The following is a 9615-nucleotide window of genomic DNA, read 5'->3' as shown; positions in this document are numbered from 1 at the left end:
CGGGCATGGTACTATGTATATGTATAAAATGTTTTTTTTAAGGCTAAGCATGCATGGCACCCGCCTTATGAGGCATCCAGATGTACAGGTTATCTCTCATATTCCATGTTACCTTTCATATCTATATTATGTTGTTATTCGTACCTTACATACTCGGCACATTATTCGTGCGACGTCCTTCTTGTGGATCTTTGCGCTCATGCCCAGTAGGGAGGGAGACGGATCGTACCCGTAGGTCATCTATCGTAGTTCTCGGGGGAGCACTCCACTTTCTTCTGAGGCTACCATCTATTTGGTATTGTCCTTATGATCATTTGTATTCCATGTAGAAGCTCGTGACGTGTGTGTATAGTTAGATGTTTTGTAGCTCCACCGGTTCATATTATGGTATAATATATTGGTGGCCTTGTCACCTTATTTTGAGCTCTTGATACTTTCCGTTAGCCTTGGCTTTATGATATCTGTTGTGGTGTGGCGACCTTGTCGGTCCGCATGTGTACATATGTGCTGAATGATCGGATATTCCTATGTTGGGCCTTTTCGCGTGCGAGTGTGTTCTTTGAGTTATGGTTTATAATATTCAAAGTAACGGATAAGTCAGGTGGTTCCCGGCCTACGGGTCGGAGCCCGTCATACTCGTGGTAGGGGTGTGACATTAATTTAGTTATTAGTCTATTTTGCAAAAATAGTTTCGGGACGAATATTGAAATTAATTAGCATGGATTAATTTCGTTAAGTAGCATCCTCCTAGGGGGTTGCTACACTTGATGGTCATCAAATTCGCCTTCCAAGTCTTTGGAACTTCCTTCCAAATGTTCAACCAACATGCACCATGACCTCGGAATCTATCAAAACTGCTCGGAATACCATTCTTTAGTCCTTGTTGCACCTATTCATACAAACGTACCAACATAAGCTCATATACAACAATTTACGTTAAAAACTGTGATTAAAGTGCTAAGAAGTAAAGTGCAAATGACACTCAATCTAGATATTTGTACCAAATATCAGAAACATCTAAGTGGACAAAAGTTCACCAGTTACATTGGACAACGATTCTACTTTACCAACTTTTCTTGCTTTCTAATTCTTTTGTAGTATTTTATGAATATGCGTTCGCTCAAATTTATCATAATTTTATCTCAGGATTTTTTTCATTAGGCATACTGATGGAACTCCAATTAGTTCAGATTCTGAAAAGCAATATGTAATTCTATGCCTACAAGCTGCAATCGAAAGAAGAACACGTGATTGGTAATTTCACTGTTTGAGCAAAAACATTCAATTATACATCTCAGTGTGAGTTTAGAATCAGAGGTGAAGTTGGAATTCTTTTGGAAGATATAATCAACCAAACTTTTATGAGAAAAAAATTGACAATGAGACAGTTCTGCAGGTTCACGATACAACAAAGACTTGATGAGGGGCACACTTGTACATGCTGGTACTTCGTGAACTGTTACATGGCAAACATAAGACGAAAGACTTCGTTATGTTCGGGATAATAGGAAAGAACTCAAGACTGACCTTTTTTTCTGGATTGATTATATTATTGTCCTAGGCGATTTTGAGTGTTAAATGGTAGGAAAAAATTATTGACTTCGTCGCACACCTGGGGACCTCGGTATGGGGTATAAGATTTCCAAGCTGCAATGACAATTTGTTGAGATTGAAGATTTTAACTACTACTATATGTTTATCTTCCTTCGTTTTTGTTGTTTTTTTGTTTTCATTCTCACTTTAACCTTCTTTAGTACTTTAATTGTTCAAGTGTAGTTTCTCTGTTGAATTTGCTGTTGAGATTTTGAGAATATATCACAGTTTTGTGTACGCACCAGAAAGATCATTCGATAATGAAAAGTTATTTATATCAAGGAACAAATGTAACAGTCGAGAATATGTAGAAGATAAAATTGATCTAAGAGAAAAACTTTCCAATCATTCATTAGAGGTTTTTGAGATATGTGACAATGTTGAATCTTCTAATTTATATTAGAATATTCCTAATATCTTAATTCTTACATGAATTTACCTTTTTGTTGTTCTTAATATTTCAATTTTAGGAAAGAATCATTCGTAAGCTTAATGACGACATTCATAGGCTACAAGTGCTTTGACAAATTGCCTAGTTATATAAATAGGGGAGTGATGGGCTTGAGGTCGAAATTTTGGTAAGGGTTTTCGACCTCATGAGGTCGAAAATCACTGTTTTTTAAAGTAGTGACAACACATCGTGCAATTTTTAAAGGAACAAAAAGCATGTCAAAAGACTATGAACGTTTTATAAGAACAAAAAGCATGTCCAAAGACTATGAACGGATGATTTTAAAGGGAAGTTAAAGGAGTAACAAGTTAAAAACGTGGTATTATGTATTCTCTAATAATTATGATGAGAAACGTTTTTGGAACTAATTGGAGGGTATGAATGCCCTCAACTTAATTGGATTCAATGAAATTTGATTGTCTGAAGCATTAAAGTTCTATTACGTCATTTCTACTTCACCCATTTACTTTTAGTGTAATAAGAAAACTATTTAATTGAAGGTTCCTTTTTCTTTAGATGTTCTATTATATTTTGAGTATAATGTTAGTTCTCTGACATGTGCAACGCACCTGTATTCCATGTCGAATGGTACAGATTTTTTCAAACAGTATAGATAATATTAACGTATGTGTATAATGGGTAGCATAAAATTTGAAGGAAAAAAATACATGCATGTTCAAATTGATGAACAATCTGCATATTTAAATGACTTAGTTATTGATCGCTAAATAAATAAGATATTAGAAATAAGATAAATATGATAAAGTGATTTGACACTTAGGTATTCACTTGTATAGGGTGTAATAAGAAATTGAAAAGGCTTTGCAAAAATATTGTCACTGTTAAAGTTAAAAGAGTAAAAAATAACCAAAAGAAATGACTCATAAAATGGACAGACAAAATCGGAGTTTAAATAGAAGCAGAAGCTCTGCAACCTGCAAATAAGAAGGAATAAAATCGAAGCAGAGGCTTTATTATCAGTATCAAATTTTTCTAAAAGACATAACAGTTGATCCTATCAATCTGTACAAAAAGAAATTTCTATCCTGCATGTTTTAAGTGTTGCCAAAACAAATGTAGGAGTAACTACAAAATATAATGACTTATTATACTGCATCCTGACGTCTTCTTTGATTAATAAGTCTGCTTCTTCATTCTGTTCTCTGTAGCTATATGATAGATGGTCCGGTTCTCCAGCTTGTTCAACATAACCTGCAATCAGTAAAAATGTTTGAGTAAGTTTCATCGTCATAATGGATTAAAGAGATAGATTCCATTGGCCACTGCTATTACCACCGTTCCAGGACATGTCTTGCGTGGCATCATCTGTACGCTATTTATAATAGGACAACGCACTATACCAAAAGAAACAGTAAAGCGATATATTTTTTTAATGGCGATAGTTATTGCCATAAAAACATTTACCAGCAATTGGTTACTGCCATTAGATCCATGGTAAGCTAAAAAGCCTTTAGCGTGACATTTATTGTTAAGGCTAAAGTTTGGTATTACCGGTAATAATTGATTCTAGAATATAATTAGCGGCAATTAAGTTATTGCCGCAAATTAATAAAGCATATTTTGTTGTAATGATAGTGATATATAAGATGACTTAAGATAAATCAGTTGAGCTGCAATTTGTTTATTTTAGTTATGGAGCCAAAATTTTGAGTAAGTGGATTCAATTGGAAACTAAGACGAACAACGACAACAATCACTAGTAAGAGCGGTATCATACAGACTAAGCAAATTTATTTTTCTATTCATAACAAGGTCTCAAAACGATGTCATTTCGTGACGACAGTTTTCTCAAATAACTTGATAAAGTTTTAATGTATCTTTCCACTACTAATGTATTTATGTCTAACGTGATTTACACATGCATTAAAGATAACCGTTCCAAAGGCTTTTCATTTAGGCTTTTCATTTTCTAATATAGAGTTCGTTCATGTTTTTAGAATTCCTATGTAGCTTTCCTTCATCTATTTTTCTTCTTTTATGTAATACACATTAATTGTCAAATTAAATTCAATAGAAGGAAACAACCTGAATCCTCGCTTTAGAAACGTTGTATGTATTAATATTCATATGAGTAGTGGAAGAGACTGCCATGATTTTCTTTAAAATTCTTTAATTTGCATCTAGAAACTTAAAATTTCAGAATTCCAACTGTCAGATTAAACTTGTAGGGTATATACTATTTATATCTAATTATTTATTAGAATGTTGATTTATATTTTTGCACAAAAAATTCATAGGAATAAGTATTTAATTTTTTGATGGACATTTTGGTAATTCAACTTTGCCCTTAGATTCTTCCCACTTTTAGTATAATATGATATGATATGATGATAGGTGTTGATAAATTTCTTGTTTTTTTTTTTTTTTTTTTGTTGACACAGATGGAGTGATGCCTTTGTTGTGTGAGCTTACTTCGTTATGGTAGAGTATCATCTAGTGACAAGATGTTTACAATTACTATTAATCATAGACAGTTACACATTTATGAACTTTGTAGTTACTTTATTATCTGTTTATGACAATCTTTTGCTGGATCTTTCCTTAAAATAATTTTCTTTTAAATTGTGGTTTATTCATATTTTTGTTCTCTCGGTAGTGGTAGAAAATAGCAAATGTACTATTTATAGAAATTCGCAAGGCTATTCATTGCTGCCAATTCATTCATCTGCCCAGTAGAGGCAGTGTTGAGTAGGTCCCTCAGACATGTGGGGCCCACCAGAGTTGAATAGTAAATACGCGTGGTTCACGCGTATAAAACGCGGTTTATTGTTTGAACATTGCTGTTCACGCGGTTCGTTCACGCGGTGATAATCTTTGTTCACGCGGTGATCTTATTCACGCGGGTTCTTGTTCACGCGTTTTACGAAGCTTATAAATAGAGTTCTAAGCTTCATTTGGAATGACACAAGAAAATCTCGGACAATACATCCGAGTGAGAGCAAAGTGAGGTATACCATAGAGTGTAAGAAAATAGTCGCGAAGAAAAATAGAGTGTGAGTGATATTGTAGTAAGGTGGGAAAAATCAAAAGAGTGTTTTTCTTTTGTGGGTGTAGTGGTCTTAGGAGTATTTATACTCGTTACTACACGATGTAAAATTCCTTACTATAGTAATATCACCGCTTTCCTCTTGGCCGTGGTTTTTTCCCTTATTCGAAGGGTTTCCACGTAAAACCTTGGTGTCATTATTCTTTTTGCATTTTATTCTTGCTAATTTAACCATAAATTAGTGTTCGCGTTTATCACTAATACCGTGAATATTATTTTTGCGGGGCTATTTTATTCCCAACAAGTGGTATCGAGCCAAGGTTTTGTCCGAGTATGCTCGTGTGGTTAAAGCACGGTACCGAACTTCCACATCGAAAAGAATTACTTTGGTCTTCGAATAAAATAGTATTTGTATTTGTGATAAACGATGAAAGCCAACACTAGTAGAATGGTTACTTTAAATGGCGTAAATTATGCCATTTGGAAGGGCAAAATGGAAGATTTGCTCTATGTCAAGAATTTTCATCAACTTTGTCTTTGCAAATAAAAAGCGATAATAAATCGGATGAAGAGTGGAATTTGTTGCATCGGCGAGTTTGCGCTTTATTAGACGATTGGGTTGACGATAATGTGTTGAACCATATTTACGGGGAGACACATGCTCGGACCCTATGGGAGCATCTTGAAAGTTTGTATGCTCGGAAAGCAGTGTAACAACAAGATGTTTTTGATAAAACAAATCGGGTTTAAAATACCACGATGGTTCCGCAATGACGGATCATCGAATATTTTTCGGGGGATCATGAACCGATTCTATCTGCATGGCATTGCTTTGATGAAGAAATTCAAGGCTTGTTTCTACTTGGTTCCCTACGATTCTTGGGAAATTATTAGAACTTCATTATCAAAGTCGCTTCCGGATGGTGTGATCTCTATGGATCTTGCCAAGAGCGTCTTTTAAATGAAGAGATGAGAAGAAAATCTCAAGGTTCCTCCTCATCGACGATGTCTTGGACCGACACTGGGGGAGAGGCAAGAATCGTGGTTCTCAAAATAGAGAACATCATAGAAGCAAATCCGAGGAAAGGATCTTAAAGATATTGAGTGCTATCATTGCGGGAAAAAAGGGCACACAAAGAAGTTCTGCCGGATTTTGAAAAAGGAGAATAGAGATAAGGAGGAAAAGAAAGAAGATGGCAATCGTGTTGCCGCCGTCACTACAGAAGATCTTGTTACTATCCTTGATGCGGATCGATAAATATTGCTTGTGATGAGTCAAGTGGGTTGTGAGGTGGTGCCGCGTCTCATGTGACATCACGGAAGGAATTTTTCTCATCCTATACTCCGGGTGACTTTGGAACTTTGAGCATGGGTAATGAATTCGTATCTAGGGTGGTTTTGGTGTTGGAACGATTTGTTTGAAAACTAGTATTGGAACTAAACTAGTTTTAAACAATGTAAAACATGCACCCGATATTAAATGCACTTGATCTCTGTTGGTGTTTTGGATGATGAGGGATATGTCGGTACCAATGGTCCGGAAAGTGGAAGCTTACTAAAGGTTCCATGATTGTGGCTCGTGGCGAAAACGTCGTGGTCTATCTTGGACTACGGCCTCTACCCGTGTTGATATCGTGAATGCGGTTGAGAGCAATAGCTCTTCAACGTTATGGCATAAGAGGCTTAGCCACGTTAGCGAGAAAGGACTAAATGTTCTGGCCAAAAAGAAATTATTGTCAAATTTCGAAAGTGCTAAATTAGAAAAGTGTGAGCTTTGCTTGGGCCGGAAAACAAAATAGAGTTTCTTTCAAGTCTCATCCTCCTTCAAGAAAGACGAGTTGCTTGAGTTGGTGCATTGCATTTATGTGTGGTCCATGAAGACAAGGACTTTGGGTGGTGCACTTTACTTCGCTACCTTTATTGATGATTGCTCAAGGAAACTTTTGGGTCTACGTCTTAAAGACTAAAACCAAGTGTTGGGTGTCTTTAAGCGGTTTCAGGCCTCGATTGAAAGAGAAGCGGAAAGAAGGTGAAGTGTATTCGTACCGATAACGGTGGTGAATATTGTGGACCGTTTGACGAATCGCAAGCAACGGGGGTATCGGACACCGAAGACTCCTCTAAGACTCCTCGGCTTAATGGTTTAGCGAGAGGATGAACGGGACCTTGATGGAAAGAGTTAGATGTTTGCTTTACGAAGCAAAATTGCCGAATTCCTTTTGGGGTGAGGCATTGTTGACGCCGCACATGTTATTAATCTATCCCTGCGGTTGCTTTGCAAAGTGATGTTCAAACAGAGTTTGGTATGGCAGAGGATGTTTCATGACCACTTGAAAGTGTTTGGTTGCAAAGCTTTTGTACATGTGCCTAAAGATGAGAGGTCAAAATTAGCGTTTGCCAAGACAAGGCGGTGCATCTTCATCGGTTATGGCCTTGATGAGTTTGGTTACGAGGCTATATGATCAATTGATAATAAGCTCATAAGTCGTGATGTTATCTTCACGGAGGATCAAACCATTGAAGATATTAACAAAGCGGAGAAGATAAAATCTTCAAGTTACGAAGGTTTAGTTAATCTTGATCAAGTCCCTCGTACAAATGTTGATGACGTTGGTGGGCTCGATGACGATGGTGATGCCCGAATCATGTTCCGAGATCAGCATGTTGATGATGATAACGATCTTTGCTATTGATGAGGTAGATGCTTAACACACTTGTGAAGTCGTGGATGAGCAGGACATTCCACTTAGAGGTCTACTAGATAGCATGTTCCTTCTTCCCGTTATTCACCTAATGAGTATGTATTACTCGCGTGATGGGGAGAACACGAATGTTATGAGGAGGCCATGGAAGATGAGCACAAGGATCAATGGATCGAAGCCATGCAAGATGAGATGAAATCTCTGCATGAGAACCATACTTATGAGTTGGTGAAATTGCCTAAGGGCATGAGAGCTTTGAAGAACAAATGGGTGTTCAAAGTTAAAGCGAAAGAACACGGACTTGAAACCCGAGATACAAAGCTAGATTGGTTGTTAAGGGATTTGGTCAAAGGAAAGGTATTGACTTTGACGAAATATTTTCTCTGTCGTGAAAATGTCCTCCATTCGGACGATTCTTGGTTTTGCTAGTCTTGATTTGGAGATTGAGCGGATGGATGTGAAATTGCTTTTCTTCATGGTGATTTAGAAGAGGAGATTTATATGGAACAACTTTGAGGGCTTGAGGAAAAAGGTAAAGAAAATTTTGTATGCAAACTTAAGAAGAGTACTATATGGATTGAAGCAAGCTCCCGGACGGTGGTACGAGAAATTTGAATGCGAGCATGGGGGAGCAAGGCTACGAAGACTTCGGATCTTTGAGTGTTTGTACAAAGTTTTTTCTCATGATGACTTTATCATCCTTACGCTATATGTGGATGATATGTTGATTGTAGGCAAGAATGCTTCCGGATTGACGAGTTGAAGAAACAGTTGAGTAAGTCTTTTGCAATGAAAGACTTGGGTCATGCTAAGCAGATTTTGGGCATGAGAATTACTCGTTCAAGAGATGAAAGAAAGCTTTATTTGTCACAAGAAAGGTACATAGAATGTGTACTAGAGCGCTTGATATGAAGAATGCTAAGTGGGTTAGCACACCTCTCCCTGGTCATCGGGCGAGCAAGAGATGTGTCCTACAACAACGGAGGAAAAAAAGAGAATGGCCAAGATTCCTTATTCCTCTGCCGTCGGAAGTTTGATGTATGCAATGGTATGCCTCGACCGGATATTGCTCATGCGATCGGTGTTGTTAGCGATTTCTCGAAAATCCGGGGAAAGAGCATTGGGAAGGCGTGAAGTGGATACTCGGGTATCTTAGAGGAAGCTCGGATGAATGCTTGTGTTTTGGAGGATCAAATATAATTTTGAAGGGCTATCTGATTCGATATGGCGGTGACCTTGATAACAGAAAATCCACTACTGGATATCTGTTTACTTTTTCAGGGGGAGCTATATCATGGCAGTCGAAGTTGCAGAAGTGTGTCGCACTGTCTACAACGGAAGCGGAGTATATTGCGGCTACTGAATTTCGGGCAAAGAGATGATATGGCTCGAGATTCCTTGAGAACTTGGATTGCGGCAAATGGAGTATATTGTCTATTGCGACGTTCGAGTGCAATAGACTTGAGCAAAACTCGATGTACCATGCGAGAACAAAACACATTGATGTCGGATATCCTTTGGATTCGTGATGCTACGGAGACAAAAAGATTCCAGTTGAAGAAAATCCACACGGATGGAAATCGGTGATATGATGACAAAGGCGGTCTCAAGGCAAAAGCTTGAAGTTTGTTCCAAGCTAGGCTGGTATGAGCTCTCGGTGATTTCACAAGAACATTCTTCCCCGTGTCGTCGGGAGGGGAGAATTGTTGAGTAGGTCCCTCGGACATGTGGGGCCCACCGAGTTGAATAGTAAATACGCGTGGTCTTGTTCACGCGTATAAAACGCGGTTCTTGTTTGCAGCTTGTTCACGCAGTTCTTGTTCACGCGGTTTCTTGTTCACGCGGTGTCTTGTTCACGCGGG

The 9615-nt window shown here is 37.7% G+C and overlaps 1 pseudogene; it reads right to left on the bottom strand.

Annotated features, from left to right (window-relative positions):
- The window catches only part of LOC132040908 (glutathione S-transferase L3-like), a 9188-nt pseudogene extending 5835 nt beyond the window's left edge, over window positions 1-3353 (bottom strand).
- Between the last annotated feature and the right edge of the window lie 6262 nt (window positions 3354-9615).

This window comes from Lycium ferocissimum, chromosome 12 (assembly GCF_029784015.1).
Source record: "Lycium ferocissimum isolate CSIRO_LF1 chromosome 12, AGI_CSIRO_Lferr_CH_V1, whole genome shotgun sequence".
In the NCBI taxonomy this organism is placed as follows: domain Eukaryota; kingdom Viridiplantae; phylum Streptophyta; class Magnoliopsida; order Solanales; family Solanaceae; genus Lycium; species Lycium ferocissimum.
Note: the sequence above shows the minus strand (reverse complement) of the source record. Positions and strands in the feature narration are given on the sequence as shown.